This window comes from Ovis canadensis, chromosome 1, assembly GCF_042477335.2.
Source record: "Ovis canadensis isolate MfBH-ARS-UI-01 breed Bighorn chromosome 1, ARS-UI_OviCan_v2, whole genome shotgun sequence".
Lineage (NCBI taxonomy): Eukaryota > Metazoa > Chordata > Mammalia > Artiodactyla > Bovidae > Ovis > Ovis canadensis.
Window position 1 is genome coordinate 3,693,766 of NC_091245.1, and position 18,477 is coordinate 3,712,242.

General features: G+C 45.9%; 1 long non-coding RNA gene across 1 annotated transcript; it reads left to right on the top strand.

Annotated features, from left to right (window-relative positions):
* The first annotated feature begins 1,644 nt into the window (after positions 1–1,644).
* LOC138414774 (uncharacterized) lies at positions 1,645–13,470 on the top strand. The gene is made up of 3 exons (XR_011246967.1): positions 1,645–2,989; positions 3,958–8,063; positions 9,599–13,470. It is a non-coding gene; the product is annotated as an uncharacterized lncRNA (long non-coding RNA).
* The last annotated feature ends 5,007 nt before the right edge of the window (positions 13,471–18,477 follow it).

Consider the following 18,477-nt stretch of genomic DNA (forward strand, 5'->3'; position numbering starts at 1 on the left):
AAGTCAGCCTCCCTGTGCCCGAAAGCGCGAGGATGGCACACATGTGACTCGCGGCTTCCTGCCAGGGTAGGTGTCACAAGGAGGGTAGGCTGGCGGGTGCCAAGCTCCAGGGGGGCCCCACCTCCTCCCCGTGCCCAGCCCTCCACAGAGCTTACCAACCACACCTGACGGAGGAGTTGAAGCGCACAGCTTCTGTCTGAACGATATAAAGCCTGAGCTTTCTCCCAGAACTATGCCAGCCTACCACTCCCACATGACCTGTGGTCTCCCACTGGCTTGTGGGTTCCTTCTTGGGGAGCCTCCTCTGATCTGTATTTCACGGTGCATCGCCAGAGGGCATGCGGATACCCACCAGCTTCCTCCCGGCGGCCTTAAGTGAGCATTGTGTAGCTTGGGTGAGCAGCGTCTCCTCCCCACCACAACACAAGCTCCAGGCAGGCAGGAGTCACTTCCACCGTCTCCTCCACACGCACGGTGAATCTCGGCTGAACTGAGCCGAAGTCCAGAGGCACAGATGTGGACGCTGTGGACGGCCACCCGAAGCCTGCTCCGCAGGACTGTTGGTCCTTGCTGGCTCCTGGCTAAGCTCCTCTCTGGGGAGACTTAACCAAAGGGGCTTACCTCACTTCTTGGGAGGACTCCAGGGACTCCACGTGTGAGTTGGGGATACAGACCCACTTTCCCAGGGGCCGCCGCCTAATATAGTTGCTGTCAGGAGGGGCCTGAGGAAGTGGTTGGTAACCTGAGAGTTTGAAGCTGAGTCAAACTGGCCAGTTGAACTGAAATGGTCACAGTTTTCACAGGAGGGAGAGCCGAGCGCCTGATGCCCTGTGAGAAATCACCCCAGCGCTGGAGGGATGGGAGTCCAGCAGGGGGCGCTATCTGCAGTACTTGAAAGGCACCCCCTTATCCCTTGGTGGTTGTGGGGTTGCCAGGACGGTGGATAAAGACCGAGAAGCCCGGGGCTGAGAGTCAGAGGACCTCCTTGGCAGGCTGTAAAGAAACTAAAACTCTGTCTCTTGAAGCCAAAGGTCAGAAATAGCCGAGGCTCCGGTTCAAAAATCATTTTAAGGGCTCCAGAGAAGGTTTGTTTCTCAACTCCAGGAAATCTGGTGTGCCAAGAGGAAGTATCCGATTCGGGATGGAATGGGACTGAGATATTGAAGACGAAGACATCTGGATTGAAGTGGTCAAATATCAAAAATCCTGGATCCCCCCGGAATCTTCTGGTCTTACAGAAGTGGCCCACTCCTCCCTGCCAAGGGCTAGCATTTCCCCTTTTCTCGAAGACGACACAGAGGTCACTGCATGAAAGACAACACACACCTTTCTCAGGGTCTTCCCCCATTAGCCCCCTGCTGGAGCCAGACCACTCACTAGGGTCAAGTCACAACATCTCCGGTCTGGGCCCGCTAAGGGAGGAAGGGGCTAGACCCCACAGGAACGGCAGGACCCAGCAGAGCCTGGAGACCGCACGTGGGACTCATCCCCGCATGCCCTCTGCAGGGGACGGGATGCAGAGCTGGATGAGGGTGAGTTGGTCAAAACAGGAGGACTTTCCCAACATAGGATTTATGACCCTGGCAAGGGCCCTGGGAGATGGAACTAACCATGTGAGCTCTTTGCATGGTTCTTGAAAGCCTACACAAAGCCGTGGCCTTCACCAACTGAAGGAAAGCCCCCGGCCCCGCGACGGGAGATGGTGGAGGAAAGGCTGGAGGGCTCAGAGAAGCAGACCAGCTAGAGTCGATAGAGCAAGGCCAGCAAGCCCACCAGCTGACTTGCTTCCTCGGAAGGTCCTGGCGGAGCTCTTTTTTTTTGTTAATTAACTTGTTTGTTTACTTATGTATTTTGGCTGTACTGGGTCCTAGTTGAGGCATGTGAGATCTCTTAGCTGCAGTATGCAAACTCTCTGCTGTGCCGTGTGGCCTCTAGTTCCCTGTTGTTGTTCAGTTGCTCAGTTGTGTCTGACTCTTTGCAACCCCATGGACTGCTGCATGCCAGGCTTCCCTGCTCTTCACTATCTTCCAGAATTTGGTCAAAATCATGTCCATTGAGCCGGTGATACCATCCAACCATCTCATCCTCTGTCATCCCCTTCTCCTCCTGCCCTCAATCTTTCCCAGCATCAGGGTCTTTTCTAGTGAGTCAGCTCTTCGCAACAGGTGGCCAGAGTATTGGAGCTTCAGCTTTAGCATCAGTCCTTCCAGTGAATATTCAGGGCTTATTTCCTTTTAGGGTGGACTGGTTGGATCTCCCTGTAGTTCAAAGGACTCTCAAAAGTCTTCTCTAGCACCACAGTTTTAAAGCATCAATTCCTGGCACTCAGCCTTCTTTATGGCCCAACTCTCACATCTGTACATGACTACCAGAAAAACCACAGCTTTGACTGGAAGTATATTTGTTAGCAAAATGATGTCTCTGCTTTTTAGTATGCTGTTTAGGTTTGCCATAGCTTTGTCTGACCAGGGATCAAAACTGGGTCCGTTGCATTGGGAGTGTGGGGTCTTAGCCACTGGACCAGCAGGGAAGTGCCCAGGATCACTTCTTTTACCGCAGCAATGGCTGGTGAGGCATGTACTCAGCTGTGGCAGGAGATGCTGTTATAAGTCTGGGCTCCCTGCTAACAAAGGGGATGCTGGGTTCTCAGAACAATAGACGCCAGGTAGCGATGCTGAAAGATCAGAAACAAGGCAGATATGCTGGGGTGGCAGCCAGGAGGGGCTGACATGCAGACAGCTATGAAAATGCCTAACAGAGCACAGCGTCCTGGGGGCCAGACGGACGGGCAGTCAACAAGGTTTAAGCAATCAAAGAAAGGCAGCTCAGAGGTTTAGAGTATCTGCCTCCAACAAAATGCCTCAGTCCCTTCCTTTTCAGACTTGGACCCCACTGACTGATGGAAAGCCCCGATTCCCATCACTGCCACTGTATACGGTTGCAGTCCTGAGCGGTCTTTCTCCAGACGGACCAAAGTTCACTCATCCAGGTAATGTTACACTGGGGGAGGATATATATATACAGGGCCAGGGGACCTGAAGCACCATCTTGACCCCTATTAGAATGAGGGCATTCAGGGTCGGTGATAAACAGAGTCTGGACCAAGGTTTGCTTAGGTTAGGTTTAGGTTTGTTCAGATTTTGTGAGGTCCTCTGAATCTATTGACCCAGCTGGTCATCATTTCCCGAGCTCTTAAACGCACAGTCGAAATGGACATATCACCAGGTGGGATAAGCCCTGTGTTGGCCAGGTCCTTAGACTGAGGAGAAAGAGCCACAGCAGTGAGGAAGGCTGTGTGGGAGCCCCCGATATGGCCCCTCCCCAAACTGAGCCACAAGGGTGAACCCAAAGGATACTGTATGCTGGCGTGAGTGGACGGTTATGTGAATGGGTCCTACCCCAGTCTTAAAATGGATCATCCTCCCCATCACATATCCATTTATCAGTCTAGCTCCTATAAAATTCAGATGGATCCTGGACAATGACAGTGGGCAACTGCAAACCCAAGCGAGCAGTGGCCCCAGCCATGGCGTCTTTGCTAGAGCAGGTCAGCACGTCCTCAGATCCACGGTCCACACTTTTCCATCCCTACTAAGAAGGAGGACCAGTTCACATTCATTTAGGAAGGACAAGAGGACACACTGATGGTCTTGCCCTGGGGTTATGTTAACTCTTTTCCCTCTGCTGAACATGGTCTGGACTGTCTGGGCACTCAGCGTGACATCATAGTGGTCCAGCTTATTGATGATATTATATTAATTAAGCTGGATGAGCAAGAGGAAAATACATCAGAGACTTTGGTAAGATCTGCCTGCTGCAGAGGGTGGGGGAGATATCATGGGATGATTCAGGATATTGAAATGCCAGCATTTAAGAGTCCAGTGTTTTAGAGCATAGCAAAAGTCTGCTCCAAAAGAAAGGACAGATACTAATCTCGTACTCTGCACCACTAACAAGGACCCGCAATGCCTGGTAGCCTCTTTGGATTCTGGAGCCAGCACGAGCTGCACACAGGAATAATGCCTGAATACCTTTGCCGACAAAGGTCCATCTAGTCAAAGCTATGGTTTTTCCTGTAGTCATGGATGGAAATGAGACTTGGACCATAAAGAAGACTGATTGCTGAAGATTCGATGCTTTTGAATTGTGGTGCTCGAGAAGAACTCTTCAGAGTCTCCTGACAGCAAGGAGATCAAACGAGTCAGCACTAAAGGAAATCGACCCTGAGTATTCATTGGAAGGACTGACGCCAAAACTCCAATACTTTGGCCACCTGATGCAAAGGGCCGACTCATTGAAAAAGACCCTGATGCTGGGAAAGATTGAAGGCAGGAGGATAATAGGGTGACAGAGGATGAGATGATTGGAAGGCATCACCAGCTTAATGGACATGAACTTGGACAAACTGGGAGTTAGTGAAGGACAGGGGAAGCTGCAGTCCTTGGGGTCACAAAGAGCTGGACACGACTAAGCAACCACAACAACAGAAGCAGCGTTTACCCAGTGGCTCTGGGAGTCCCAGCACAGCTCTGAGTGGGTCACAGAACCGGAAAATTCTACCAGATGCAGGCTGTGGTACAACCATCCCTACCACTTACGCCATGCAATCTGGAAGGTGCTATGGTTATAGAGGTATGCTGGGAAAAGAAGCCGCGTTCCTTTAAAGCACTCAGTTCAGTTCAGTCGCTCACTCATGTCCGACTCTTTGCGACCCCATGGACTGCAGCACACCAGGCTTCCTGGTCCTTCAGCAACTCCCGGAGTCCACTCAAAGCCATGTCCATCGCATCGGTGATGCCATCCAACCATCTCATCCTCTGTCGTCCCCTTCTCTTCCCACCTTCAATCTTTCCCAGCATCAGGCTCTTTTCCAGTGAGTCAGCTCTTCGCCTCAGGTGGCCAAGGTATTGGAGCTTCAGCTTCAGCATCAGTCCTTCCAATGAATATTCAGGACTGGTTTCCTCTGGGATGGACTAAGTCTGTGGTAATATTATGACAAGCCCCTGAAGGAGAATCACAGAAGCCTAGGGTCCTGGAGCATGGCCACAGGCTACCTGCAGCCAAAACCAACGGCTGCCGGCGTGCCTCTGTGCCCCAGCAGAGATGGAGCACCTGACCTCGAAATGCCAAGCGGTCACCATGCCACCAGACCCTGCAAGTCAGATGGTCAGGCACAGCCAACAGCAACCCCTGGAAGAAGGAAGTGGTACCTCAGGAGAGGGCACAAGCAAGGCCAGAGGACAGAAGCAAACCACATAAAGGACTTCCCTGGCCATCCAGTTGTTAAGAATCTGCCTTGCAATACAGGGACTCGAGTTCAATCCCTGATCAGGGAACAAAGCTGCAGGGCAAGTGAGCTTGTGTGACGCAACTACTGAGCCCGCATTCCACAACTGAAAGTCCCTGTGCCCCCAAAAATGATCCTCCATGATGCAACTAAGACGTGACATGGATAAACAAACAAAAAATATTTTTTTAAAAGTAAACCACCTAAACCCAGACCCTCACATCACCCACCGCCCTTGTCCCCATTGCCATACCTCAACTCCGCTTATTGCCGTGTTGGGTTGGGGTGGCTCCGTCCACAGAGGAGGATGGGAGCTGCGTTTCCCACAGGAGCGGGTTGGCAGAAGGTGCCTGAGAACAGCAGCTGCCACACTCCAGCCTCTCTCAGCTGTCTCTGAAAGGCAGAGGTGAAAGGAAGTCATCCCACTCTCCCAGATAGGAGACACTTGATGCATTTGCTCACTGTTGCTGCCGTGACAAATTTCCGCAAACGTTAAAGCAATGTAAGTTTAGCATCATACAATCCTGGAGGTTAGAAATCCCAAACGGGTCTCGCTGGGCTAAAATCCAGGTGCTGTGAGGGCTGTGTTCTTTCTGGAGACTCGGGGAGAATCCACTTCCCTGACTTTTCCGGCTCCTGGAAGCCACCTGGGCTTGTTGGCTAGTGACTCCTTTCCAGCTGCCACGTCATTCAGCCTCTGCTTCCGTCGTCGCGCCTTCTCTGACTTTGACTCTCCTATCTCCACGTCTAACTTTTAAGGACACTTGTGATTAAGTTGGTGCTTCCCAGGTGGCTTGGTGGCAAAGACTCTGCCTGCCAATGCAAGCGATGCTGCATTGATCCCTGGTTCGATCCCTAGGTCGGGAAGATCCTCTGGAGGAGGGCATGGCAACCCACTCCAGTATTCTTGCATGGAGAATCCCATGCAGAGAGGAGCCTGGTGGGCTAGAGACATGAGGAGTCGGACGTGACTGAAGTGATTTAGCGTGCACACACATGATTCAGTTGAGCCTGCCCAGGTAACTCGAGATCGCCCTCTCATCTCAAAATCCTCAACTGATATGTGCCAGCCTGGATGGGAGGGGCATTTTGGGGAGAATGGATACATATGTATGTATGGCTGAGTCCCTTCACTGTTCACCTGAAGCTATCACAACAGTTAATCAGCTATGCTCCAATATAAAATAAAAAGTTTACAATAACAAATAAAATAAAATTCATGCTTGGGAAAAAATCCTCAGCTTAAGACATCTGCACAGTCCCTTTGGCCATATTCAAAGGTTCTAGGGATTGGGACGTGAAAATCTTTAAAGGTCATGATTCTGCTCACCACCCTTGGGGAGCATAACTAGCCATTCATTGTGTGTAGAGAGGGAAGTGACTTGACTTTATTCAAACCCATGGACAGTGACTAAAGGCTTGGCTCCCACCAGTCTGGGCCTGGAAGGATGCAAAGATTGAGGGCAAGGAGTCTCGTGGAGGGGCATGTGTGTCGATCGTCCCTGGTGAGTGTCATGACTGAAGACCTTTGTCTCCCACACTGACACCCACCAGGAACACCCACCAGGAATAGGCAATGACCAACCAGGCACACAAATGGTTTGACCAGTTGAAGTCAACATGCCCCTGCCATTGGCCATTCAGAAGTCAGCCGCAGTGGCGGGAAATAGGATGGCCTGGGCCCAGCGGCACGAGCTCCTGCCCCTCGAGGCTGGACCAGTCAGCCTCTGCTGAAGCTCAGCCGACAACACGAGGAGCCAGAGCTGGCCCCCACCCTCTCACCATCCCTTGAGGAATCTCACAGGCCACTCGGTGGAAAGTTGGTCACTCCGGACTTTTTGGCCATGTGAAGTATGAAACCCAAGCCACCATTCTGCATAGTATACACCACACACATTTGCAGGATAAGAAAAAAAATAAAAACAAACCAAAGCTGCTCAGGGTTGCATCTCCTGAGAGACCTTCAACTCCCACATCTGCTGGTCCCCACAGCCCACTTATCCAACCCCTTTCTAGGGCCACATTCTGGGGTTCCTTTTTTATGGCTGAGCCCTATGGCATGTGGGATCGTCATTGCTCAACCAGGGATCAAACCCATGCTCCCTGCATTGGAAGCGTGGAATCCTAACCACTGGACCGCCAGGAAGCCCCCCGGGGACTATTTTGACGATCAAACATCAGAGGCCCTGACCCCCTCCCCACCAATCTCAGTCTCTTTCCTTGACTTTGTTCATCACGCTGGTCTCTGATTCCTGTAGGGAACTAGGCTTAAAGAAGGTTGAGAAGTGCTTGCAAACGAGACTCTCAACCAGGGCTGGACATTCTTGCAAACGAGATGTTCTGCCCAGTGTAGGGAACTAGGTTTAAAGAAGATTGAGAAGTGCTTGCTAACGAGATGCTCAGCTAAAAATCCTGTTTGTTCCCATGGGAAAAGAACATTGCTTACACACAAGGATGTTTCTCTGATTCCTCAAAAGGAACAGACCTTGGGACAAAACGGATTCTAAGTTGATAAGGAAGTTCCCCCAAACAAAGTCTTAGCTGCAGTAAATAAGCCAAGGTAAAGGTTATCTCGCCCTGCGCCTGCGCACTGTATAGTCTCTGAATCATAGTGCTTGGCAGCTTGCCCTGTAGGGGGTTGTACAAAAGATATAAAATTAAGCAGCTGGAAGAAGCAAGTGTTAAAATATAAAGATTTAAACCACTCTGGAGTGTTGGTGTTTCATTCCGTCGCCGACATCTGGCGCCCAACGTGGGGCTCGACGGAACCGAAAGGGTAAGCACCCCGGGGCAAAAGGCTGAAAGGGGGACTTTCGGGAAAGAGAGAAAAAGAGAAAAATAAAAATCCGAAAGGGTAAACACCCCGGAGCAAAAGGCTGATAGGGGGACTTTCGGGAAATAGAGAAAAAGAGAAAAATAAAAATCCGAAAGGGTAAGCACCCCGGGGCAAAAGGCTGAAAGGGGGACTTTCGGGAAATAGAGAAGAAGAGAAAAATAAAAATCCGAAAGGGTAAGCACCCCGGGGCAAAAGGCTGAAAGGGGGACTTTCGGGAAATAGAGAAGAAGAGAAAAATAAAAATCCGAAAGGGTAAGCACCCCGGAGCAAAAGGCTGAAAGGGGGACTTTCGGGAAATAGAGAAAAAGAGAAAAATAAAAATCCGAAAGGGTAAGCACCCCGGGGCAAAAGGCTGAAAGGGGGACTTTCGGGAAAGAGAGAAAAAGAGAAAAATAAAAATCCGAAAGGGTAAACACCCCGGAGCAAAAGGCTGATAGGGGGACTTTCGAGAAAAAGAGAAAAATAAAAATCCGAAAGGGTAAACACCCCGGAGCAAAAGGCTGATAGGGGGACTTTCGAGAAAAAGAGAAAAATAAAAATCCGAAAGGGTAAACACCCCGGAGCAAAAGGCTGATAGGGGGACTGGACTTTCGAGAAAAAGAGAAAAATAAAAATCCGAAAGGGAGAGCACCCCGGAGCAAAACGCTGAAAGGGGGACTTTCGAGAAAATAAGAAAAATAAGAGAAAAAGAACAAAAAAAAGAAAAAAGAAAAAGAAAAAACTATGGAGAATTCCCCGTCTTTAAAGTCACAATATATGGAGCTGGTTAAGGGGCTCCTGCATTCTATAGGAATTAAAACGTCTACTCGCCGCTTGAGTGAGTTATTCTGTCTTATAGAGCAGCATTGTTATTGGTTTCAATATCAAACAGAAGTACAGCTGAATTTGAAGGAATGGAAAGTGGTGCAAAAAGAGTTAAGAAGGCAGCATCAAAAAGGAAATGTGATTCCTTTAAGGCTGTGGACTCTATGTAACATTATAACACAGGCTTTAAAATTAATGGCTGCTGATAGTGAGGCCGCCTCATGTTATTTTGAGGACGGGGGCTTCACCTCGGCCTCCGCCCAAACCTCCAGATGATAGTACAGATTCATCCACTGAGCCAGATAGAGATGTGAGTTCTGGGGAGGATTCAGATTCTGTAGAGGCAATGACTGCTGCCTTTTGAAAGGTTTTATTAAATAAAAAATGAACTTCCAAGGCTGTTAACCCTTCTGCACCACCTTACGCCTCCCTATTTCTAGTAGCTGCTGACAAGGCTGAAGTAGGGAGAGAGAGTCGGTGGTTTTGGAAGTACGGGAAAAAGTATATTTTGGGAAATGCTTATTAATGACTCTCGTCCTTTAATGTCACTGATTATTGAAGGTATACAGTTTGAAGGATTAGTGGATACAGGAGCAGATGTTTTGGTTATTTCTCTCCAGCAGTGGCCTAATGACTGAAAAAAAAAAAAAAAATTCCTCTTGTTTTAACAGGCTTAGGATCAATAGCAGATGTGTGGAGAAGCACTCAACCTTTGTCATGCCAATTGTCTAATGAAAAAAAAGTATCTATTTCTTTTTACATTGTTAATATACCTATTAATATCTGGGGAAGAGATCTTTTATTTTCTTTAGGAACAACGCTCACCATCTCGTCGAAAAACTTGTAGCCACTGCTCAGATTCCTCGAGCTCTCCCATTGAAATGTTTAACTAATGTCCCTAAATGGGTTGAGCAGTGGCCGCTTCCAAAAGTGAAGCTCGAGGCTTTAGAACAATTAGTAAAAGAACAGCTTCAGTCTGGCCATATTGAACCTTCTACGTCTCCTTGGAATTCTCCTGTTTTTGTCATTAAGAAAAAATCTGGTAAATGGAAAATGTTAACTGATTTAAGGGCAGTTAACAAATGTATAGAACCTATGGGGGCTTTGCAATTAGGTCTCCCTTCTCCTGCTTTGATTCCACAGGATTGGTCTTTGATGGTTTTAGATTTGAAGGATTGTTTTTTTAATATTCCTTTGCAAATAAAAGATAGAAATAAATTTGCTTTTACTATTCCAGTGTATAATCATGGGCAGCCCGTAAAACGTTATCAATGGACAGTGTTGCCTCAAGGAATGATTAATAGCCCTACACTTTGTCAAGAGTTTGTTAATCGTGCTCTTATTACTGTGAGACAACAATTTTCTAATTGTCTTCTCTATCATTATATAGATGATCTTCTATTGGCAGCTCCTAGTAAAGAGGAACGAGATACATTTTTTATTCATGTAAAGAAAGCTTTAAGTGATTTTAATCTTCAAATTGCTCCTGAAAAAATTCAAACTGAATTTCCTATTTCATATTTAGGTGCTATTTTGGAACGACAAAAAATAAAACCTCAAAAGGTCCAAATTAGACGAGATAATTTAAAAACTCTTAATGATTTTCAGAAGCTTTTGGGTGATATTAACTGGTTACGTCCCATGTTAGGGATTCCTACACATCAATTGCGTCATTTATTTTCTACTTTAGAGGGTGATACTGCTCTTAACAGTCCTCGATCTCTTACTTCTCAAGCAAAAGAGGAATTACACTTTGTAGAGCAACGGTTGAATGAAGGGTTTCTTACTTATCTACAACAGGATCAACCTATATATTTCATAGTGTTCCATACTCCCTATTCTCCTACTGGAGTTATTGCTCAATCTGCAGGGTTGATTGAGTGGGTATTTTTACCCAATAATTATACAAAAAAGCTTACTACTTATACGGATAGAATTGCTTTCCTTATTTTGAAAGGTCGAGGCCGTATTATTCAGTTAATTGGAAGTGACCCTCAAACAATTATTACTCAACTTACTTCCACCCAAATTTCTAATTGCTTACAGTTTAATGAAAATTGGCAGATAGCTCTTGCATCTTATTCAGGGACTTTTTCTAATCAATATCCTCAATCTAAAATGATAGATTTCCTTCGACATACATCAATGGTTTGTAAATCTCCTATATCTAATATTCCAGTTGAAGAAAAAACTATTTTTACAGATGCCAATAAAAATACTGCTGGCTATTGGACTGATACTACTTCTAAAGTTGTTCCACATTCCTTTTCTTCTGTGCAGCCTGCTGAACTTTGGGCCATTTGTTTGGCATTACAGGATTTTTTTGATATTCCTATTAATATTGTTTCTGATTCTAAATATGCAGTCTTTTCATGTATTTATCTTCCTGAAGCCACTTTACCGGTAACTTTAAAAACTAATATTGATAAATTATTTTTTCAGGTTCAACAATTATTAATTAGGCGAACTAACCCTGTCTTTTTTACTCATATACGAGCTCATTCTTCTCTCCCCGGACCATTATCTCAAGGAAATGCAAATATTGATGCCTTACTTTATCCTTTACAGTCTGCAACACAAGAACATTGTTTACATCATACTAATTCTAAAGGGTTACAAAAAACTTATTCGTTAACACGAAAACAAGCTCAACGCATTGTTCGTTCTTGTTCCATATGTGCACCGTTTATTTTGCCCTTTGCCCCTCCTGGAGTAAATCCCAGAGGACTACAATCTAACCAAATTTGGCAAATGGATGTTGTTTTTATTTCTTCATTCGGCAAACAGAAATATGTTCATCATACTATAGATACTTATTCTCATTTTCAATGGGCTACAGCTTTAAGTTCAAAAAAGGCAGATTCTGTTATTACTCATTTACTATTTTGTTTTGCTATTATGGGCATACCTATAGAATTAAAAACTGATAATGCTCCCGCATATCAATCCTCTAAATTATCTCAATTTTTAGAACAATATCATATTAAGCACACTTTTGGTATTCCTTATAATAGTCAAGGACAAGCTATAATTGAAAGAGCTAATCAGACTCTTCAAAAATACATTAAAAAAATAAGAAAGGGGGAAAAAGGTGTGATATCACTAAGGGGCCATTTCAAGTTCATTTGCATATTAATAAATCTTACTCTGCTATAGCATGTGTAAAATTTCCTTATTCCTTACTGTATGGGCAATGGATTTGGAATGAAATTTTGGGAGTTATATCATGTTCTGATTGTAACTTGACTCAATGTATAAATCGTTCTTGGTGGGAAAATGTTGAAAACAAGATGGTCCATTCCAGTAATTATTCTTTGGTCATTGTGAAAGCACGGACTGAACTTTGGTTGCCTGTTAATCTTACTCGACCTTGGTTGGACTCTTGCTGTCACTCATCTTGTGAATGCTGTACAAACTCTTCTCCATCGATCTCGAAGAATGCTTGGCATTGTCATCGCATCAGTTCTTGCCATGGCTTCAGTAACAGCAACAGCAACTGTAGCAGGTCTTGCTTTGCATCAAGGCATACAGACTGCTGATTTTGTCAGGGAATGGCATAAAGATGCTCATTTATTGTGGCAACAACAGCATGATTTGGACGCTCAATTGGCTACTGATGTATTGAATTTACAACACACAGTTTCCTGGTTAGGAGATCAAGTGACTGTGTTAGCTACAAAGAGTGTGTTAAAATGTGATTGGAACTCATCTCGCCTATGTGTAACCCCTGTTCCCTTTAATATGAGTGAGGGTTGGAAAAAGGTGAAAAGGTCTTTAGTGGGACACCAGAATTTAACTGCTGAAATTATGGAATTGGAACAAACTATATTGTCAACTTTTAGTAAGACGCTGCCTGATATTCTTGGTTCTGATATACTGAAAAGTCTTCAAGAAGGATTAGACAACCTTAATCCTTTAGGGCATGTATCTACACTGTTAACAACATCCTTTGTGAATACTTTGTTAATTGTTGCTTTATGTTTTATTGCTTTTATAGTCTACCGGCGCTGGCGAAAAGGGAAACAATTGAAAGAAGAAGCTTTGCGTATTCAAGCGCTTATTCAGCATCTACAAGAAAAGAAAGGGGGAGATGTAGGGAACTAGGCTTAAAGAAGGTTGAGAAGTGCTTGCAAACGAGACTCTCAACCAGGGCTGGACATTCTTGCAAACGAGATGTTCTGCCCAGTGTAGGGAACTAGGTTTAAAGAAGATTGAGAAGTGCTTGCTAACGAGATGCTCAGCTAAAAATCCTGTTTGTTCCCATGGGAAAAGAACATTGCTTACACACAAGGATGTTTCTCTGATTCCTCAAAAGGAACAGACCTTGGGACAAAACGGATTCTAAGTTGATAAGGAAGTTCCCCCAAACAAAGTCTTAGCTGCAGTAAATAAGCCAAGGTAAAGGTTATCTCGCCCTGCGCCTGCGCACTGTATAGTCTCTGAATCATAGTGCTTGGCAGCTTGCCCTGTAGGGGGTTGTACAAAAGATATAAAATTAAGCAGCTGGAAGAAGCAAGTGTTAAAATATAAAGATTTAAACCACTCTGGAGTGTTGGTGTTTCATTCCGTCGCCGACAGATTCCCCCAAACAAGCCTGTTTATCACCTTCTAAACAATGTTTGATATGTCCTTCATTCTGATGTGCTCGCCTACAGATCAGATCAACACTGTAAGAACAAAAACAGCCAGAGAAACAGGGAAATAACATTCATATTAATTCCCACAACACTCACTGCATGGTCAAGAAAAAGCTGAGACCGAGATCCGGGGATGAGGTTTTCCTTCAGAAAGGCAGTATACAGCTAACGGTTTAAACGTTAGTCTTGTCCTTTCGCTTTGTTCAATGCAAACGGATGAATTTTATATGTGTCCAACAGCTGCTAGAGATTTAAGACAGGTAAGAGGGGCACAATGCCAGCTGCTGGAAGAAAGCGGGGCTGGTCCGGCTGAGACTCCTGGTGGGTCCACGTGCATGGAATAGTTCAAGAGTTAAAGCAACAGTTTTTATTGTAAGTGCAATGAAATTTTACAAATGGACTAAAACAAATTCCACTTCTGGGACTTAGTAGGCTCTCGGCAAATGCTGAGTGCACTGGGCTTGTCTTTCCTTGAGGCTCTCTGCCATGTGCAAGAGCTGAGCCTGGTGCCTGCGAGGCGTCCACCACCACCAAGAATGGGGGCATTCACAGGCCTGAATCGCAGGTACCAGCAAGGAGTGATGTTTTCAGGGTATTTCCATTGTGCCCGTCAACTTTATGTCTAAAGAGAGGGCTTACATTATCACTGAGAAAGAGGAAACCAGAGTCTTACCAATTTTCCAGGAAGAAAGGAAGTGAGGTTTACAGGAGAGCCATGGGCAAGCTTCCTTCCCACCTGCTAAGCCCCCAGCACCTCTCTGAAAAGCAACTCGGCCTGCTGGAGATGCATTTCAGGTCTCCCACACAAACAGAACAAAGGCTTCGTCAGCTGCAAGAAGGTGGTTGTGGAAAATGGGTCAGTCTTTTGATGCTGGTGAGTCTTTTGATGCTGGTGAGTCTTTTGATGCTGGTGAAAAATGCTAGTCCCTGGTGATAGGCATACACACACCCGCGCGTGTGTGTGTATAGACACACACACACTAGGCCATGCAGCTAGAGGCCCAGAGCCACCAGGGATGGACATGTTTCTTCCAGGAATCACTTGGCTTAGCCTGAGAACCCTCCGAGGACCTGGAAGGACAATTCCCAGTAACAGGAGCTCCATGTACAAGCCTTCAGGGAGCTCCTTTATTGGCCAGCTAAGGGCGCGTAGAGGAGAGTTCATCTCTGGACTGGCGCAGATGTGGCCTGAAACCTTGGTGACCTGAATATCAAGTGGAGGGAGGGGAATACTGAGGGGAAGATTGGAGACAAAAGAGTTCAACAGAAACAAATCAAGAAGCTTTGGTAGGACGAAATGGAGCTCATCCTTCGAAAAACAGGGAGTGAGTTTCAGACAGATTTGAGAACAGGGCTTCCCTTGTGGCTCAGCTAGTAAAGAATCCGCCTGCAATGTGGGAGACCTGGGTTCGATCCCTGGGTTGGGAAGATCCCCTGGAGCAGGGAAAGGCTACCCACTCCAGTATTCTGGCCTGGAGAATCCCTTGGACTATATAGTCCATGGGGTCGCAAAGAGTTGGGCACAACTGAGCGACTTTCACTTCCCTTCACTTAGACCTACAGACCAAGCAGGCGCAAACTTTGTCCCTCGGAATAAAAAAGCCCCCATGGTCCCAGGCAGGGATGTCATCCGGTTTTTCCCGAATGGGGCGGGAACTCATAAGTTCTGAGTGTGAGAAGAACCCTGGGTCCTGAGAAGTGAGGATGGAGAGGAGGACAGGAGAGGAAACTGGGGACAGGTGGTGGGCGTGGGCACAGTGTCCCAGAAAGAGGACAGGCAGAGGTGAGGGCTGGGGATGGTGGAGACTTCCTGCATGAGGCAATATCCAGGATTCAAGTCAGCACACACCCAGCTCCGACCATGTCTTTTCTGGGCTTGATGTCCCCACCCAGAGGACACTCAGGGCCGTCTTCACCAATCAAAGAACACGAGCAGACAGCACATGTTCAAATACGGAACCTGTAGGTATCAGAGGAGGAAGAGGCTGCAGAGTGACCCAGAGGCACGCTGAAGCCTCGGGGGTCTAGCTGTGAGCAGGCGGTTCACGGGGGCAGGGGTGAGAGAGCTCGCCACTGCCCTGACTCTGCTCCAGGAGGAGCCTCTTGCCGGATCTCTGCCTTCGCTCCCCAAAATCTCACTCATGACAGATGCATGGTCTTTTTTTAATTGAAGTAGAGTTGATTTATCAACTCTATCAATAACCTCAGATATGCAGATGACACCACCGTTATGGCAGAAAGCGAAGAAGAACTAAAGAGCCTCTTGATGAAAGTGAAAGAGGACAGTGAAGAAGTGGGCCTAAAACTCAACATTCAGGAAAGTAAGATCATGGCATCCGGTCCTATCACTTCATGGCAAAGAGAAGGGGAAACCATGGGAACAGTGACAGACTTTATTTTGCCGGGGGGCTCCAGAATCACTGCAGATGGTGACTGCAGCCATGGAATTAAAAAATGCTTGCTCCTTGGAGGAAAGACTATGACCAGCCTAGACAACATATTAAAAAGCAGAGACATTGCTTTGCCAACATAGGTCCATCTAGTCAAAGCTATGGTTTTTCCAGCAGTCATATATTGATGTGAGTCCATATATGGACTATAAAGAAAGCTGAACGCCAAAGAATTGATGTTTTTGAACTGTGCTGCTGGAGAAGACTCTTGAGAGTCCCTTGGACTGCAAGGAGACCCAACCAGTCCCTCCTAAGGGAAATCAGTTCTGACTATTCGTTGGAAGGATTGATGCTGAAGCTGAAACTCCAGTACTCTGGCCACCTGACGTGAAGAACTGACTCCTTGGAAAAGACCCTGATGCTGGGAAAGATTGAGGGCAGGAGGAGAAGGAGACAACAGAGGATGAGATGGTTGGATGGCATCACCGACTCAATGGACATGAGTTTGAGTAAGGTCTGGGAGTTGGTGATGGACAGGGAGGCCTGGCGTGCTGCAGTTCGTGGGGTCGCAAAGACTTGGACACTGAACTGAGCTGCACTGAGAGTTGATTTCCCATGGCGTGTTAGTTTCAGGGGTACAGTAAAGTGAAGTATATATGTATACATATGCACATGTATATTTATAATTGCATATGTATTCTTTTTCAGATTCTTTTCCATTATAGGTTGTTACAAGACAATGAGTAGAGCTCTGTGTGCTATACAGTAGGTCCTGGTCGTTTATCTCTTTTATATATAGTAATGTGTGTATCTGATAATTCCAAACTCCTAATTTATCCCTCCCTCTGTTACCCTTCTGGTAACCATAAGTTTGTTTTCTACATCTGTTTCTGTTCTGTTAATCTGTTCTTTTGTGTCACTTTTTCCGATTCCACATGGAAGTGACATCATATGACATTGGCCTCTCTCTGTCTGACTTACGTCGTGTAGTGTGATCATCTCTAGGTCCATGTTGCCTCAGATGGTTTTATTTCATTCTCTCTTGTGGTTGAGGAGTATTCCATTATATACATACATGTATGTATCACAACTTTATCCATTCATCTGCTGATAGACACTTAAGTTGCTTCCATGTCTTGGCTGTTATACACGATGGTCTTTAAGCAAACATGCTTAGAAGCTTGGTTTTTATTTTTTTAACCCAGGTGAGAAAGACAGCACAGGAATCAGCATCCCCAGTTTGTTTGTACGAGCAAAACAAAAGCTGGGAAACCGGTGAGGAAGCCACTCTCACTCTAAGCACCAGAGAGAAATGCGTGCCTTCCGTGCGTTCCCTCCCTGTGCTCCCCACTGGCAGGTATGCGTCGCATGGTTGCACATATTCCATATGAGATACCTGCCCCCAGAAGCCCAAATCCTGCTTTGTCTTTTTGCAATATTGCCACACCTACTTTCCTTGGTTTTCCAGAGACAGCCTCGCTCGTCGTTTTGCCTTAGTCTTTTTCCATCCCATGGCATTTGTGTCTGCGCCCAACTCTCGAGAGCCCGCAGGTGTTGGGTGTGCTCGGCCCCCCGAGAGCCCACGGCGCCTGCCCCTGCGTCTCTGTGTTGCACGCATGGCTGCACCTGATTTAAGCCTGTCGGATTGTTTTCTGAGGTTTGTTTATTGTTCTATCATCTGACTTTGCCTCTGTAGACTATTTATGATTTCTGCAAAGGTTTGGACAAGGTAAATATGCAGCAGTTGCTCAAAATTGCATGAAACTCATGCTTGTGTAATTATTGAAGGCGAAAACTGGGGAAAGAAGTCAAATAAAAGTAGCAACTTCACAATATGAAGAATTCAGTCTCTTGACTTTTTACTGCTCTGGTCCCAATTCTCTACTGGAGTTACAAAGCAAGCCATTTAAAAGTGACACTATATATATGAATGTAGATTACCTATAATTTATAATTTGTATATACAAATATATGTAACATGGAATGAATGCTTACTTTAGCACATATGAGGGACACTGAGAAGTATAAAAAAGAAAACTATTGCCCATATTCCACAACCCAGAGAAAAATCACTGTAAAGGCTGGATGTTCCTTTTTGGTGCTCTCCTGTGTACACATTCACACAAACACAGTCACAGGCTGTTAATTTGTGCAGCTCACCTGGAAGGTAAGTCCATATTCTTTCAATAAAGTGCAAATAATGTCACAGGCCAATAGCTGTGTGTGTGAATGTGTATATAGAAGAAAACCAAAAAGGAACATGCAGACTTTTAAGTGACTTTTCTCTGGGCTGCGGAATGTGGGCAATACTAGTTTCCTTTTTCAGACTTCTCAGTGTCCTTCGTATATCCTGTAATAGGCATCCACTGCACTCCATGACACATATATTTGTATACATAAATGTTAAATTCCAGATAATCAACATTTATATATAAGAAGAATTTTTACAATGAGAACAAAATATAGATCTAACTGAGGAAAAAATCTTGTCACAGACACTGGGACTTTCTGGCGACCTCCTCC